General features: G+C 38.5%; 1 protein-coding gene and 1 non-coding gene across 3 annotated transcripts in view; both read left to right on the top strand.

Moving 5' to 3' along the window:
* Window positions 1–5,097: 5,097 nt before the first annotated feature.
* LOC114811420 lies at window positions 5,098–5,235 on the top strand. The gene has a single exon (XR_003759124.1). It is a non-coding gene; the product is annotated as a small nucleolar RNA SNORA7 (small nucleolar RNA).
* A 2,235-nt stretch (window positions 5,236–7,470) lies between these two features.
* The window catches only part of SYBU (syntabulin), an 89,502-nt gene continuing 78,016 nt past the window's right edge, over window positions 7,471–18,956 (top strand). For both annotated transcript variants that reach the window (XM_039911841.1, XM_029062980.2), the window contains exon 1: window positions 7,471–7,606. The gene's annotated coding sequence lies outside the window, so the exon portion shown is untranslated. The remainder of the gene's footprint in view (window positions 7,607–18,956) is intronic.

Genomic DNA, 18,956 nt, shown 5'->3' with positions numbered 1-18,956 from the left:
ACTGCAATTCCTTATTATCAGCTTTAAAGTAATCAATCACCTCTCTCCTCTTCTCTTATCTTACATTTCTTACTACACCAGAGCACAATGTGGCTTAGTAGATAGACTAAGGGTCTGGGATTCAAAAGGACCTGGGTTCTAATCTCCGCTCCACCATATGTCTGCTGTGTGGCCTTGGGCAAGTCACTTGGCTTTGTACATAGTAAGCCCTTAAGAAGTGCCATAATTATTAACAGTCACTTTGTGCCTCTGGTGCCAACCTACTCACTGTACCTTGATCTCATCTATCCCATTCCCAAACACCCATATTCTGCCTCTGGCCTGGAGCGCCCTCCCTCTTCATATCTCACAGACAATCACTCTCCTCATCTTCAAAGCCTTAATAATGATAATATCAATCAATCGATCGTATTTTTTGAGCACTTACTGTGTGCAGAGCACTGCACTAAGCGGGTGGAAGGTATAATTTAGAAACAGATAGAGATAATCGCTACCCAACAACAGGCTCACAGTCTAGAAGGGGGAGACAGACAACAGAACAAAACAAGTAGACAGGCATCAATAATGATGATGGTATTTGTTAAGTGCTTACTATGTGTCAAGCATTGTTCTAGGCACTGGGGTAGATGCAAGCTAATCAGGTCAAATACAGTCCCTATCCACTATGGGGCTCACAGTTTTAATCCCCATTTTACAGATGGGGTAACTGAGGCACAATAAATGACTTGTCCACAGTCTGTCTCACAACAAACAAGTGGTGGAGCCAGAATTAGAACACAATGTCTTCTGACTCACAGGCCCATGTGCTATTCACTAGGCCATGCTGCTTCTTATTATAATAAAGCCTTATTATTAACAACATATCTTCAGCGTTCTGTGACTATACCCTCATTTCCTCATTATTTCCACTCCCTTCTGTGTCTCCATTGCATTTGAATGTCCACCCTGTATTCACCCTTCCCTCAAACCCATAGCACTTATATACATAGTCATAATTTATTTATGTTAATGTCTTTCTCCCCCTCTAGATTGTAAACTGCTTGTGATCAAGGTATGTGGCTAACAGCCCTGTTACATTGCACTCTCACAAACACTTAGTAAAATGCTCTGCACACAGTAAGCACTCAATAAATATAATTGATTAATTGACTGATGGATTTTCCTGTAGCAGAGTGACTCAACCACAGACCACTGGGTTTCTTCTGTGGTGACCCCTTCTTCCCATTCTAGTGGCCCTGAGCTCTTGGCTCACAGATGAGAACTAAAAATAGTGATGACCTGACAGAATAAAAATGCAATTAAGATCCACTAAAAATATTGGACTGGTCTGCAGAATCATTACTGATTCCCAATGAATTTATGACCCAATGATTAATATCTAAACATCTCTGATTTTCATATAAGCATCCATGGGAAAATATTGATGCTGGGGCAGAGGGGAAAAGTGAGTACTCTAATTAGAGGCAACAAGACAGGTGGTAAGTAAAGGTGGTTACCATCCAGGAGGTGGAAACTGACTCAGAGAGGATTATATACACATATATTCATGTATACACACACACACATCTTCCCACCTCTACATCGAATATAAACTCCTTACCAATAAGCTTGCTCCCTCCTACCTTACCTTGCTGATTCCCTACTGGAGCACCCTCCCCTTCACATACAACAGACGACCATTCTTCCCATGTTCAAAGTCATATTACAATCACCATCTCTTCCAATAAGCTTTCCCCAACTAAGCCCTCATTTGCTTGACTCAGTCTCTCTTCTGAAAAACCTCTGAACTTGGATCTGTACCAAGAGAAGATATGTTCCATGCTGTAGAGAAGCAGCGTGGCTTAGTGGAAAGAGCATGGGTTTGGGAGTCAGAAGATGTGGGTTCTAATCCTGGCTCTGGAACTTGTCTTCTGTGTGACCTTGGGCAAGCCACCTAACTTCTTTGTGCCTCAGTTACCTCATCTGTAAAATGGGGATTAAGACTGTGAGCTCCATGTGGGATACCAGTGCTTAGAACAGTGCTTAACAAATAGTAAGCACTTATTACCATTATTATTATTATTTATTACCCTTAAAGCACTTGATATTTACACCACCCTGAGCCCCACAACATTTATACTAACCTTAACCCTGAGCCCCACATTTATGTACATTTATGTACATATCCATATTTTGTCTGTCTCCCCTGTAGATTATAAATTCCTCATAGACAGGGAATGTGTCCATCAACTCTGTTGTACTGTCCTGTGTCAAATGCTTAGAACAGTTCTCTGCTCACAGTAAGCATTCAATAAATACCATTGACTGATTGATTCATTGATTGATTTAACCAAATTGAGAAGAAGTGTGGAATAGTGTAAAACATGGGCCTTAGAATCAGAGGATCTGGGTTTTATTCCCAACTCTGCAACTTCACTGCTGTATAACCTTGGATAAATCACTTAACTTCTCTGTGCCTCAGTTTCCTCAACTGTAAAATGGGGATGAAATTCCTATTCTCCCTTCTCTTTAGACTGTAAGCCCCATATGGAATAGGGACTATGTCCAGCCTGATTAACTTGTACCTACCCCAGCGCTTAGAATAGTGCTTGATGAATAGTGAGCACTTAACAAATAGCATTAAAAAATGTGGTTTATCCGATTTGGCTGTTTGCTTGCTCTATCCATGGTGCTGAAAAATAATGCCAGTCACTAGTAAACCATCCTTTACCTTTCAATTTGCCCAAGATAAATGATCAGCATATTTCTTGCAAGAAGATGACTGATATAAAAACATATAACAGTGTGGGACTATTTTATTTGCTGCTTGTACTCCAGAAACAATCTATTTTAAAATGAAATCAGTAAACAAATGCCATCTAGATCACCCTGAAAATGTTAACTACTTGTCTGAAGCAGTTGTTTAACCAAGCTCTTCCATTACACGAAGGGTTGAATGAAGTATCATGATAAAGGGTAAATAAGAGAAAATCACTTCAATCTAACACTTCTGAATGATTTTAGTCATTTGTAGACTGTAAGCTCCATGTAGGCAGGGAACAAGTCTTCCAACTCTGTTGTATTCATTCAATCATATTTATTGAGCTCTTACTGTGTGCAGAGCACTGTACTAAGTGCTTGGAAAGTAAAATTCAGCAATAAAAAGAGACAATCCCTGCCCACAATAGGCTCACAGCCTAGAAGGGCGGAGGCAGACATCAAAACAAGTAAAGAGGTATCAATAGCATCAATAAAAATAATTAGAATTATAGATATACATACACATCAGAACATGTAAATGGTACTCTTCCAAGTGCTTAGAACAATGTTCTGCTCACATTAAGGTGCTCAATGAATACAATTGATTGATTTCATTATTCTGAAGGTGATCTGTATCCATGGGGTGACTTCCCATATTACACTTTTAGGGTGCTATTAGGCTGGTTCTATCAGTCCTTCATAGAATCAGGCAGAATCTGGCTCATGTGGACAATGATGGAGAGTGGTGAAAGGAGTTTGCTCAGTCTCAGAAGAATATTTTTTCAGCCAATCATTCAATCAATGATATTTATTTAAATTGTACTGTGTGCAGAACACCATACTAAGCGCTTGGGAGAGTACAACACAACAGAGTTGGTAGTCATGTGCCCTACTTACAAGGAGCTTACAGCCTAGAACGGAAGACAGACATTAAAAAAATACAGATGGATGTACATAAGTGCTGTGGGAACTGAGAGAGTGGTGAATATCCAAGTCCTTAAAGGAAAATATACCCAAGTGCAGAGTTGTTGCAGAAGGAAGAGCTAAGACAAGAAAAGTGCAGGCTTCATTCTTCCTCTAAGTGAAGGGAATAATGAAGTTGAATAATATAGAATGAGACGGATGGAAATGGAGGAGGATAAATACCCTAAAACTAATGATATTTATTAAGCATCCACTCAGAGTATTGCACTATGCTAAGTGTTTGGAAATCATAAGCAAGAACACATTCTCTACTCCAAGGATTTTCATTCCAACAGGGGAGGCACTCAAACGATTGACAGAGTAATTGGAATAAATAATTGAATGAACAATTGAGTGTACAACACTAGCCTAAAAGCAATACATATTTTAAAAGTAAACCACTTTCACAACAAAATAGCATTAAAGGGATTTTGTGGTACTTGTGGAGAGTGCTGGTTTTGGGAATCAAAAATACTGAATTCTAGTTTCGGTTTTGGCACCAAGCCTGACCAACCTCTACCTGATGTATAGCAAAATGATGAGAATTGATGAGCTAATCTGAACAATTTTTTTCTCTTCTCCACCGTCTACCACCTAAGAGACATTCTCTTATGATAGGACCAGCTGCTGCATCATAGCCTGTTAGCTTCAGGGTATATTCAATATATACCTTGATGATGTTGCTAAGTATGTTGTGCAGGGCAGGTGGGGGCAGGGGGTGGGGGGAGGGCACTGGACACTTTCTCCCCCTGTTCTCATCCAGACCACTTTGTGTCCTATATAGGCTCTTCCACATTCTTTATTCTGTGTTGTATTCTTTTTTTACTAATTTACAACTCAACTAAACTGTAAGCTCTTTGAGGGTAGGGGTCATGTCTATTAACTCTGTTGTACTGTCCCAAGCACTTAGTACAGTGCTCTGTGGCTGAATTGTACTTTCCAAATGTTTAGTACAGTGTTCTGCACACAAGCACTCAATAAATATAATTGATTGAATGAATGAATGAATGAATGAATGAATGAATGAATGAATGAATGAATGAATGAATGAATGCTCTACACACAGTAAATGCTCAGTAAATAGCATTGATTGACGGATTGATTTTTAGAATGAGAAGCTTGTGGAGAGGGAAGCCACGCTTTGGAGAAATAAAATTAAAAGTGAGAGGTAACCTTTCTACCCATAGCCTGGGACAGGTAGATACTTTTTTCCCCTTTCCAAACTTGAAATAAAGGCTCTACCACAATAAAAGTAAAGTGCTTTAGTGATTTCAGAAAAATAGAAAATATTATGATTAATTTTAACCCCTACCTCGAGGAAAGGACACTGCCCCTCTATTCAATGAGCCTGACTCTTCTTTTCTCACCGGTTTTAGGGGGTTATACGACCTGCAATCCCTTTGAGGGTCACACCTGGAGAGTTTCCAGCACTCCACCAGTCTTGACTATGGGAGGAAGAGTCAAGCAGAGGCCTGTCCATTCCATTCCTAGCCTGGGCAGTGGCTAGTGAGTGTAAGGCCATCTGCTGCAAGTCAAAACTCACCTGTGCTGGGCAGCAGAAGCTTGGGAGAAAGTCAAGGGAGGAGACTCAAGTTGACTGTGCAGAAGGAGGCGATGGTAAACCACTTCCTTATTTTTACCAAGAAAACTCTATGGATATGCTACGAGAATGATTGCAGATGAAGATGGGGCATTCTGGGAGAGATGGGTCCAAGGCATTGCTATGGGTTGGAGTTGAATAGGCAGCATAAAACAAGACCTGCATAAAACCATTTGGAAATAAGGAAGATAAAGAAGGTGGAATTGAAAGTGTATGCCACTGAATTATTTCAGTATGCAGCTCAGATCGTTCTGTCCCCAGCACATCTGTTCCTTGAATAACTTTTGAAGCCTGGCATGGGCCAATACCAAGCCATACCTTGTCAGGTTTGAGCGAGTTAGGAAGTCTCCCAACTTCCCTAAGATTCCCCCACTCCCGTATGATTTTAGAAATCTCAGGTCGGGGAGAATAGAATAACAGCTAGGACACTACCAATCAGTCAATTAAAGGTATTTATTGAGTGTTTTCTGTGTCCAGAACATTGGCCTAAGCACTTGGGAGAATACGACAGAGTGGTTAGACATATTCCCTGCCCACAAGGAGCTTGCAATTTAGAGGGAGCTTACTTATGTCTGAAAGCTCTATATGTGAAGAAATTTCTCCGTATTCTGGGACAATAATTTCCAGCAATCTCCGAGGCAATGTCATCTATTGTATGAGGTAGCAGATGCAGTGGGAATGTGACCCAATTTCCAATTTGGCTTCCACTTATAAAGAGTCCAGTAGATGATAAATTAGAGAGTCAAGTCAGTATGAGGCCAGGAAAACCAAATACTATCTGAGAATGGGGGCAATAGCATTAGGCTGGACTCCAGTTTTCTGCATGTTTGTTTTATGTTATTTATTAATAATAATAATATTGGTATTTTTTAAGTGCTTCCTATATGCAAAGCACTGTTCTAAGCACTGGGGTAGATACAGGTTGTCCCACTTGAGGCTCACAGTTAAACCCCAATTTACAGATAAGGTAGCTGAGGCACAGAGAAGTTAAGTGACTTGCCCACAGACACACAGCTGACAAGTGGCAGAGCCAGGATTCAAACCCTTGACTTCTGACTCCAAAGCCCGGGCTCTTTCCACTGAGCCACGCTGCTTCTCTAAGCACTTACTATGTCCTAGGCACTGTACTAAGCACTGGAGTTGATAAAAGCTAATTAGGTTGGACACAGTCCATGTTCCTCATGGGGCTTGCAGTCTTCATTCTCATTTTAGAGATGAGGGAACTGAGACACAGAAAAGTGAAGTAATTTGCCCAAGGTCACAGCAGACAAGTGCTGGAGCCGGGATTAGAACCCATGTCCTTCTGACTCCCAGGCCTGTGATCTATCCACTAGGCCATGCTGCTTTATCAAACAGTTTGCTGGACCATGCAAGATGCTATGTACTAGAAACCTAAGTCAGTGCCTGCCAAGACCTCTGGCTTCAGAAGATTGAAGAATCATCTAGCTGTGAGGAGAGTTGAAGAGGGTACTGATTTCCATGGAGTTTAGGGGATGCCTTCCTGGCAGAGGGATAGTTGAGCTCATTGTATTCTCTAAGGCTGTAGCCATTAATTAGAATTGCAAATGATACGAATGATGGTACTGCTACCACTTTGAGGAAAAAAATACACTAGGATTTCATAGATAACACTTATGGTATTTGAAAATAAATAAACCTTTGCCCTGATTTTTCTTGGCAGAGTTTCATCCCACCAAACCTCCATCAACTTTTCACTCCCCAAAGACTCCCTCTCTACTCTGTGTTCAAATAAATAAATGTTCTTAGCACAAGAGAGAGCTAAGTCTAGAGACATTCTAGACTGTATTAATGTAAATGAGCATAGAAAGGAAGAATTACTTCACAGTATATTTTACAAATGAGTTTCCATACACTTCCATTAGCATTAATAGGGCTATAGATTTCCCCTCTATGAGATTCACATATTTGTGCTTCTGGCTCATTTGAGTGGTCAGTCTTAAGGAGGGAGGTGCACTTGTGTTTATTTCCACCACCCTTTCTCCCCCCGAATCTGGATATTTGGCTAGAAGCTGTTTGTCAGAATGCATCAGTGTTCAGTGAGCAAGAAGGAGCAGGGAGGGAAACTCCAATTTTAGCATTCTGCTTAGAACAAAGGACGGATTCAGCAGCACAGGAATCAGTGCAGATTTTGATGATTTCATCTTAGAGGACAAATGCAACAATTTTACACCCAGATTCATTTACGTTAATTGCTCATCCCTTGGGTCCACAAACAGAGGAGCCTTTCTCGGTTGTCTATTGGTCTGAAACAGCATTATCTGGTGACCTCTTCCCCTGCATTAGGTAAGTTTCTTTTTGCTGCTGAGGTATGCCAATTCTTTCTAGTGTTGTACCGAATCTAAGAATTAAATCTAAGAAACTTAGGGATACTGTGGATAGGATTTTTTAAATGAGTTCATCTCATGAGCACTATTTTTAAAAACTAAGAGTATTTGCTCAATTTATTTAAATTATAAAGATATGACTAATCTATTGTTAAAAAAGAGAGAGAGAGAGAGCTACCACACTATTTCATTATTACTCATTGCAGATATTATTGCAGAGAAAAATGCTTAATGCAATGGAGGACAATTATGTCAGGGTTTGCTGGCTTGATAACACTTTCATTCCATAATATTTATGCCTAGATTTTTCAGTAAATCCTAACATTGGACTATAACTTGACATTACTGATATTTGTCTAAGACACTTTGAAATTGCTGTTTGAGTAGGTTTTTAAGTACCGAATTGCTTTATGGATCTTTCAAATATTATTCTGGTAGGAAACTTTATTAGGTTATTAAGAGTAAAGTATTTAGTGTATGAGGTCATGAAAACCGGAACTACATAACTGGTCAATCATTGCCAAGGAAATTGTTATCGATAGGCTCATATAGTAGCCTAGTTAGCCATGGAATGAAGGTCTTTTCTGGAAAACTGAATTCATAGCAAATACACTGCAAACTCATTGTTGGTTGGCAGAGTTCCTTGATTGCTCTTCTGAAGGCTCCAGACTACCCATCAGTCCCAAGAGGACACTAAGTGGTTCTGATATTCAAGGAGGAGTATTTGCCCTGCCCCTTTCCCTAAAATTGCTCTCTCCATCCAGGCTTACACTAAAACATTCTCCTTTGAAGAGCTAACTGCAGAAAGATGACAAAGGGCAAATCTTCACAACTACACTAAGACCAGCTTTCTTTCTATGCTCACTCCCACTGATATAATCAAGGGTATCTCTCAACCTAATCTTCACATAACCCTTGTGCTGCTTACATTCATTTATTTAATAATGTTGGTATTTTAATAATGTTGGTATTTGTTAAGCGCTTACTATGTGCCAAGCACTGTTCTAAGCGCTGGGGTAGACACAGGGGAATCAGGTTGTCCCACATGGGGCTCACAGTCTTAATCCCCATTTTACAGATGAGGGAACTGAGGCACAGAGAAGTTAAGTGACTTGCCCACAGTCACACAGCTGACAAGTGGCAGAGCTGGGATTCGAACTCACGAGCCCTGACTCCAAAGCCCGTGCTCTTTCCACTGTGCCACGCTGCTTCTCTGCATTTATTTAAACACAGAGAAGAGAGGGATTGTTTTGGGAGTGAAAATGGATCAAGGTGTGCTGGGATGAAATTATGCCAAGAAAAAATCAGGGCAAAGATGTATTTTCACATGTCCTAAAAGCCATTTATCAAACCCTTGTGTACTCTTTTCTCAAACTATATCACCACCAGTAGCACCATCACCATCGGCCATAATCAGCTGGCTGTGTGACTTGAGTAAGTCACTTAGCTTCTCTGTTCCTCAGTTTCTTCATCTGTAAAATGGAAATGACATATTTGTTTTCCCTCCCACTAAGAATGGGAGTCTAATGTAGGATGGGGAATTTGTCCAACTTGATTATTTTTGTCTACCACAGCACTAGCCAAAACCTAGGGAAAACATATGTTCTGGTAAAACTGAGTGCACCGACAAGTCATTGCACAAATGTGGTAAATCAACTTGTTTAGTGAGACAAAATTAGGATGAATTCATGAATTCAAATAGATCCATTTTGAGATGAAAATACTAAGAAAAATATAATATTTTTTAAAAAATCAATATTTAATTATTTTCATGTTGAGCTTTAATTTATAAAATTTGGGTTAAATCAGGTAGAGCCTTAATAATAATAATAATAATAATAATAATGTTGGTATTTGTTAAGTGCTTACTACGTGCAGAGCACTGTTCTAAGCACTGGGATAGGTACAGGGTAATCAGGTTGTCCCACATGAGGCTCACATTCTTAATCCCCTTTTTACAGATGAGGTAACTGAGGCACAGAGAAGTTAAGTGACTTGCCCATAGTCACACAGCTGACAAGTGGCAGAGTCAGGATTCAAACCCATGACCTCTGACTCCCAAGCCCAGGCTCTTTCCACTGAGCCATGCTGTTTCTGTAAAAGCTCTTGTCTAATTTGAACTACACAAAATAAGGCTAATAAGTGGTTTTCCTGAGAGATTATCTAGTTGTCATAGAAAAATGCAGATAAGGATAAGTCATATCAAAATGAAATTGGGTTCACTGGTAAAGTGTAAAGCACTTAGTACAGTGCTCTGCTTATGGTATGTTCTCAATAAATGCCATTGAAAAATTGATTGATTGAGGTTTTCTATTTGTTTAGTTTCCCTTTTGTCACTGAAAATAATAATAAAAGTCAAAAGGAAGTGGCTATTTGACCCAATTAGCTGGATAATTCAGGTGGGGATACTGAGGAAAAGTAGAAATCTCAACCTTAATCTCTAGAAAGAAGGTGGTTACATCCCCAAATTCACCAGACAGTTGCTCAGCTCTCCATTTTGCTTGAGGAGGCAGGGCTTTGAAAAATGTCTGCTAAATAATAAAGTTTTGATTTAAATGAATTTAAATCAACTTTGCTTCATTTTATTATTTCACCTTAGTAAAGTGTTCGCAGCAAAGAAGTTCCCTTGAATATTTTCAGGGAGTTATGTCACTCCAGGCTTAAATCAAGCTAGGACATGTTCAGCCTTTAGAAAAGCATGAATTCAATTTCAAGCATAAAATCGCATAACTTGACTTTTAAATGTTTTTAACCTGCATTTCCAAGAAAATGTTCATAAAATTCAGAGAGCTTATAAAAATAGCTTCAGCCCCCTTGAATTATAACCAAGGACAAAGCACCATCATATTAATTTGTAATTTTGGATGTACCAGAACTGAATTGCAGTGGCACCAGTCACCTATGGGAGCAATGATGTAATCTTATTGATTTTAAATGGTGATGTCACTTTTCTTCATTTTAAGGAGTACATACATCAGCTCCATATGGCTTCCTCTTAGTATTCCTTGCTGATCAGAACTCATATGGCTTAGACTGAGTTTGCTTCTCTGAGGACACATCAGAGAGAATGCTATATTCCCTTTGCCTCTAATGATATGAATTATGAATAAGAAACATAAAATATGCACTCTAGAATCTTTTTCTTTAAACATAGTGCTGATGGAACCACATCCCAGAATGAGAAGATAGTCAGGGAGAGCAGCTATGTTATTTGTTTTAGAGCTAAAGAAACTCATTGTTCAAAATTATGTCCCCAGAACTGATTCCACTGGACAGAAATGTCTTTAAAGGGGTAATAGGATTCTATACATTTATTTCTTCTATTTTATATCTATGTATTTCTGCTTAAGCCTGAAGATTGCCAGTTTCATAAATGCAAAATGTAGGCTAGGCATTAGGTTTTTGAAAGTACTGATATATCAAGGCAAGAGCTCTGATGATATTTGTATTATTTAGTCCTAATGGATATTTCTTTCCATTATGCATTTCCTTCATGAAATGTGAATTTATATAGCATAGAATGACTTTGCTTTGGATTATGCTACTTGATTAGTGTCACTGAATTACACCTTTGTATTCAAAAGTTCTGTGAAGTAATTTGAAACAAAGTTGTGCGTGTTTCCAGATAGAATCAGTATACATTGAATGCAGTGTGTATTTTTGAAGGTTTAGGGGAAGAGTTCAGTTCTGCCTTTTCTTGACTCATCTATATCATATTCACTTTCATAAGGTGAAGAAAGTACTCATCTTTTACTGAAGTTTATGGTCTAGACTAGGTCAACAGGCTGTCAAGAATCAGGAAGCTCACTAGGGATAGTCAGGAAAACTGCATTATTCTGATTCTATTCTTTGTTTTATTTAAAGTGAAAAGAAACTATATCATACAAGCTGTGCTTCTTTACTGACTTTCCCATTTCTGACCCCTAACTCACACCCTTCCTCACTCCTGGAACTCCTTCCTCCAAATCTACCAGACCATTGCTCTACCTATCTTCAAAGTTCTTTCCTCAATTATTATTTTTTTCTCCCCAGGTCATATTTTTGAAACTATAATCTCAGTATTTATGCACTTACAACCTCACACCACACTTTTGTACATATTAATTTAAATGTTCTAACAGTGAGCACTTTTCCCTCCTATTGACAAATTATTAGATACATGTCTCCCACTTAAGATTGAGAGCTCCTTAGGGGCAGGATCCATGCCTTCTACCTTTGTTGAACTCTCCAATTTTTTAGTACAGTGTTCTGTGCATAGTCAGTGCACAATAAATACTTTTATTGATTGATTGCTGTAAGTCATATGTTCAAAGGGTAAATTTTATTAGTACCCATTTGTGGATTAGGTCCTCACTGTTTAAATGAAGCTCTATTCAGAAGTGAAAAGTTTCTTCAATTGGCATCTTTCTGGCTTGATTATTATTCTTGGAATTTTGAAATAGATTTTCCAGAGATGCTATTTAAATAATGTGACTTTTAACCTTAAGTGGATTGAAAGTGCTGGGCTCTAAAAGACGAGCAGGAAGTAATGACCTATTCTTAGTCAAGAGTATATGCTACTCATAATATCATTAATCAGTCAAGTGTACTGATTAAGTTTCTACTGGGTTTAGAACACTGCACTACATGCTTACTAGAGCACAGTGAAGTAAAAGACAATGGGTCCTACTCTCAAGAGATCATCTGGTCTAATCCAATTCCTCCAGGTAAGTGAATTAGATTGAACACTGGTATACTCCATGATGCTACCAAATTAAAGTCCTTTGAAAATATGGTTTTATCATGGATATTTGTATCATGGATATTTGTATTATAGGATATGTTTTCCCAAAACTACAAATGATAAATTAGGATCCATTCCATAACCTCAGGAAAAGTAATTCCTACCATACAGTACATTGTAAGGATAAACATAATTAGACTCTTTTTTAATCTTTATTAAAGTAACCAAAATATTACATTTTTATATAAATTAAGGGTTTCTTATATAATTATGATTTATTGAACAGTAGAAAAACTCAAAGATCAGTTGAAATGGTTGTAGGTTAGAAAAATATTTATAAAATTATAATAATAATATTTATTATGGGAGGCTGCAGAAGTAGAGGTTTGTTTTGCTGAGTGTGTTAGTAGATTAATAACTGCCATAAACAGTTTGTCCAAGTTGGGTTGAAGAAAAGACTAGCTCTTTTTGTTCTTAAAGCACCTGATAGCAAATGAACTCTTGAATATCCCTGCAAATCTTTGAACTCAACTCTCCTTTTGGGTTGTCATCTTCAGGTTCATTGATATGTTCATCCAGTTTCTTCCCAATTTGATGAAAGACTTTTAATTTCAAGATTTTAGCTGGATGAGCACTCAATAAATACCATTATTTGATGGATGATTGTTTGGAGAAACATAACTTTATCAGTTTTGTGATTTTGCAATGGTACCTAAAATCATCAAAGTTCAAAGAGGTCTTCATTAGAAAATGATTCCTCTGAATGAGATAAAATTAACTTGACATCTGACTCATCTGTACTAAATTAAACATTCTAAATTAAACAGTCCAACAATTTACTTGGTTATCTGCTCAAAGATCTCTTCAATACCTCATAAATGATTGTCTGTTCTGACTCAGAGTGTGGGCAGAGCTTCCTTCAAGATCTATTCATTGTTAATTGTTTAATTTCAGCCCAAGGATGGAAGGGGGAAGAGGGCATTTACTTTCCTATGGTGTTCAGTGAGAATTAGAATATCTAGTAGTAGGGCATGAGTTTAGAGTAGAGTAAGGCATGAAAGAATATTGATTATGTCCCTGGGGTAGTTGTATCATAAGGTGATTTTAATCTAGAGTAAGGATTTAAACAAGAATATTTTCATTCTCAGGTTTGTATATCATGGGAAATTTGAACCTGAAGAAGGTCAGGAGATAGGCAAAAAAGTATTTGCAGAGTAATCAAAAAAAATAATTAAATATACAATTGAAAAAATATATAGACGTACATGGTGATGATAATAATATGGAGGATGGGTTGATATTACATGGGATACTGGGATTTAGTCAGGGAAGGTATGTGGGAGGAAATGGGCTTCCAGGAGGCCTTTACAATCTGGGTAAGCATAAGATCTATTGGATTCGGGGCAAGAGAAAGTTCCAACCTGGGGCAAGTGTGAGTCAGGGGAAAGAAGCAGGATAGTTGAGATTGAGATACAGTTAAAAGGTCAGTTCAGATGACTGAAGAGACCAGACTGGTGAGTAGCTGTGAAGAGAGTAGGTATGTAGGTTGGGTGACTTGGTAGAGTCTTGAAGTCAGTAGTGGTGAGTTTCTGTTTGCTGCAGAGGGATCCAGAGGGTCAGTGGAGGATTTTAAGGAACAAAGCGATGTATGAATATGTGCGGGATGAGCTGGTTTCCACAGGGAGATAGAAGGAAGAAGGTTGGTGACTGGAACTCACCTCTCTTGGATTTAGCCTGTCCTATTTTTGCAGGATTTAGGGCTGAACCGGCAGGTGACCAGGAGTTGACTAGTAATTGTTTTCTCCTCCCTCCCTCCAACATGTCTTCTGAGATGCAGGATCATGACAGGTGGATTTGGGGTTCCATTAGAGCATGTGTGATGGAGAGGAGGAAGGGATTACAGGTTCCCTCAGCCAATAGTACCACTTGGGATTGTTTCTGAGACAATCAGAGTACTCAGATGGCAGCAATTTACATTATATATGTAGACCAACTTGAGGACCCATTTATTACATGAATTATTTAGGAGGAATTCCTAGTTCCAAAGAGATTTTCCCTCCATTACTTTCTAATATCTACTTGTCCATTATATGAACTGGGTTCTTAAATTAACTACAAACAAATCTGCTTTTACACTTAAAATACATCTGTGAAGTCCTGAAAATGAATATTGCAACCTATAGCAACCTTCAAAGTTGGGCTAATTCATTGTTTAACATTTTGATTTTCCAAATAGTTCAATCCCAAACATGACTGTGATCTTTGTATCAACTGCTTCTTGTATGTACACTTATCCTCTATGGAGCAAAACCGTTAGCAAGCAAAGAGCTATCCTTATGTCCAAACAGTGTTGTACTAAGTTCACCACGCATCGTCACTTCAGCTAAATAACACAAATTAATAGGATCTCACCATCTGGACCATTCTCTTTGAAAATGGACTGTTTTTATACATGTGAGTGGATGTGTGTGCATGTAGTTCTGCAGATCTTTAATTTAAAAGAGTATTTGCTGTTCCTTAAATTTTATATACTGCATATTATTGAACATCTCAATAAATATTAAGTTGTGCTTTACCTCCTAAAAATGAAAAATAAGTATTCAGGGAAAATATTTGAAGTTTTGTGGCATTTTTGAAGTTATTTTAAGGATAAAACATTCTCCAATTATAATCTAGTCATTAAAATCAAATGAAATTAAAGGAATGATTGGCTATTTTGTGGAAGGGGTAGAACTATCAAGCAATAGTTATTGTGTGCCCTTCTACTTATGATGAGCACTCTAGAAACCTATTCAGTATTCTGGTCATTAAAGGATACAAATATTGTCCCAATTTACTTTCAATCTTCAGTAGGAAGTGTCTACATTTAACGACTGCAAAAACAAATTGTATAGGATGACTTTCTGATGTACGGGTCCTGAGACACAAAAACCCATCCCCAGGAAGCTACAAAGCCAAAGATATGTACTTGGATTTACACTCTCCATTCACCCCACCCTTTGCCCCACAGCATTTATGTACATATCCATAACTTATTTATATTAATATCTGTCTCCCCATCTAGACTGTAAGCTCCTTGGAGTCAGGAAATATGTCTACCAACTTTGTGATATTGTACTCTCCCAAGCACTTAGTACAGTGCTCTGCACAGAGTAAGCGCTCAATAAATACCACTGATTGATTATTTTCCCTGACTTCTCCCTGATTCTCTCATTAAAAGAGGTACACACTACATTCGGATAGCGTAGAACACTGGGAGGAGATGCATTCTTCTTCTACCACATCCTTCCACCAGTCAGCTTTCCCACTACACATCAGTAGAGTAGGAGGCCACCAAGACCTCAGAAATGAAAGTGACTCAATCCTTTCACTGACTATATTGGAAGTTCTGTGTCAGTGTGAGGAAAAGGACTAACTGAACTCTAGGCCATTGTTTCCAATGTGATGCATAGATAGATATTTTCCTCTCTGTCCTGTTTTGGTGAGTCATTCATTGGTCTACTTTTTTTAAAAAAACAAAGCCTATTTCCATAAACCAAAACAAACAAAAATCCTCATGACTTTTCTCCCAGATGACCATGACACTTCTTTTTCTTGACAGGACCAAAACAAAACAAAAAAAGGGAAATTCTCTATTTTCTAGATTGGTAGTGAATCAATCTAGCAGTCATATTTGTTGAGTGATTACTGTGTGCAGAGTACTATAATAAATGCTTGGGAGAGTACAATATAACAAAGTTGGTAGGTATCTTCCCTGCCCCCAAGGAGCTTACAGTCTAGAGCAGAAGACAGACTTTACAATAAATTATGGATATGTACGTAAGTGTCATGTGGCTCAGGATAGGGTAGATGAAGGTTACAAATTCAAGAGCAAGAGAAATCCAGAAGTACCTTAAAAAGATGACAGTCTAGCACTCTACTATATTGTTTGCTAAAACCTAATCAAAGGTGACAGAGGATCCTATTTTCAGAAATGAGAAGCAATTTTAGGCTCCAGATTGACTATTTTAGTTAACCCTAAGTAGCTGCAGAATCAGGTGCAATGTCCTGGAATGACACCTGGTGGTGATGTGGTCTTTCTGTTTTGTACAGGTACATTTTTAAAACTTGACACCTCTGGACTCAGTGATGCCAGCAACCATTTTATATTCATTAATTAGCATTAGAAATTGAACGGCTGAAGTGTCTTTACTTAGCAGCTTCCTTTCCAGAAGAGCGGAAAAAGTTTTACATATTTCCATATAAACATTCTTCTTGAATTTTAAAATCAGGTCACTGTTGGGTGGAAGAAGCTTTTTTCTGTGAATATCAAACATTATGGTTTGGATAGCTACTGCTTGAAGAGCTCTCCCAACCACTTGAATTAAATAAAAACTTTATTTTGAAATCATTTTATGTTTTCTATGTGGTCCCAAGTGCTTCTTGCTCCGCATGTATTTGAGATGGTACAATAAACAAAATGAGTTCAGTTTTCTTTGAAGTGAATGTTTGCATTGGTACTGCTTTGCTTGGACATTGTAGAGTTTTACATGTCAACTGAAGACGGGTTACTAAGTAAAAATGGACCAGAAAGACAAACCTGGGATTACACTTGAAATGCACTAATAATATTACATATGTTTCTGGTTCTTACAGTAGACTCGATCCCAACTATTCCCATGGAACTGGGTAAGGACTAAAAGAACTTTGAAGAAAGAAGTTAGTACAGGGCAAGCACTTAAAATTCCCTCCAAACAGTAAGCACTCAAAAAATGTCATTGATTGATTGACTGAAAAGCTATGGAGCAGAGGACGGTGCTAGGAAGGCTCTTTTTCTAGGGACACTTAAAAAATGGCAAGCAGGGGTCAATAATGCCTTTGACTGACTTCAGTAGTAATCTCATGATAAGAGAGTGGTGGACAGAATTTACTGATCTCTCTGTAGGAAACAAGAGGCTCCCATCAGGTTGATTGGAAATTACAGTGCTCCTGCATCAACAGCATCGTGTTTAATAGAGTGCTCTGCCCAAAGTAAGCACTCAATAAATAATAATAATAATAATAATAATGTTGGCATTTGTTAAGCGCTTACTATGTGCAGAGCACTGTTCTAAGCACTGGGGGAGATACAGGGTGATCAGATTGTCCCATGTGAGGCTCACAATCTTAATCCCCACTTTACAAATGAGGTCACTGAGGCACAGAGAAGTTACGTGACTTGCCCTCAGTCACAAAGCTGACAAGTGGAAGATCTGGGATTCGAACCCATGACCTCTGGCTCCCAAGCCTGGGTTCTTTCCACTGAGCCACTCTGCTTCTCTAATACCATTGACTGATTGATTGATTGTCCTTTTTCAAGGAGAAGCCCGTGATCAATGTGAATAAATACTTTTTTAGAGAACTACACCAAAGAGCTATGTGTTTGAAATATTTCCTATTTGTCTTGGAGAATTACAAATCCAGCAACAGCAAACTGCAGTTTTGAAGAAGCCGAGGCAAACCAAAGATAGGTTGCCAAGCTGTTGAACACTGTCTTTACGATAACTAAACAGTAAATTCAACATCTGAACTTTTCTCATGCCACTTTGCTAGAGGCTTGGCATGGAATAGACTTGGGGCAAGCCTACCTAACAGAAGCAAACTGTTAGGAGTTCACAGACATCAGTGGAAGAGTCATGGACTATCAACCAATCATTAGTATTCTATGAGAACAGTATCTCTCCCTGCTTACTGATGGAGCTCCAGATGCAAGCATCAGTGACCTAGAAATTATATACATTATCTTTGTGAATAAGTACATAGTTTGCCAAATGTGAAATACTTAGACCTGAGGATGCTAAGCAGGGAAATACTGAAGGCCTAAAGCAAACCATTCTTGGTGCCTTCACAGACTTTAGCATAGATCGATAAATCAACCGTATTGTTTGAGCACTTGCTGTGTGCAGACCACTGTACTAAATGCTTGGTAGAGTACTCGCTCAAGGAGTTTGGAGAGGAATGGCAGGAGATGTTAATAAGGTGATTGGCTTCATTAGTTACGATACTTGATTTAACCTCCAAATAAAGCCGGACATTCCAGTCCTCCTCAGACAGGAAAATGCCCTTTTTAATTTCCATACACTTCCTAAGTCACCATTAGATGGTACATTTAAAATTACAGGTTGGGATGACATCATTGAAATGCTTAGCTCGCTCTATAGCTTGTATCAAAGTACTCGCAAGAATTTTTGTGATTTAAAAACTTCAGCTAAAATTGTGGAGGAGGTTTAACCACACCTGAGAATCCAATCGAGTCTTGTTTTTTTTATGGTATTTGTTAAGCACTTACTATGTACCAGGCACTGTTTTAAGTCCTGGGGTAAATACAAGTAATCCGATGGGACCCAGTCCATGTCCCTCATGGGATTCTCAGTCTTAATCCCCATTTTGCAAATGAGGTAACTAAGGCATAGAGAAATGAAGTGATTTGCCCAAGGCCACACATCAGACAAGTGGAGGAGTCAGGATTAGAACCCAGGTCCTTCTGACTCCCAGGCCCGTTCTCTATCCACTAGGCCATGCTGCTTCAGGATGAGAGTAGAAGTAAATCACTCCTTAGACTACTTCC

This window comes from Ornithorhynchus anatinus, chromosome 4 (genome assembly GCF_004115215.2).
Source record: "Ornithorhynchus anatinus isolate Pmale09 chromosome 4, mOrnAna1.pri.v4, whole genome shotgun sequence".
Classification (NCBI taxonomy): domain Eukaryota; kingdom Metazoa; phylum Chordata; class Mammalia; order Monotremata; family Ornithorhynchidae; genus Ornithorhynchus; species Ornithorhynchus anatinus.
The sequence above is the reverse complement of the archived record's forward strand: the minus strand, read 5'-3'. Positions and strand labels throughout refer to the sequence as shown.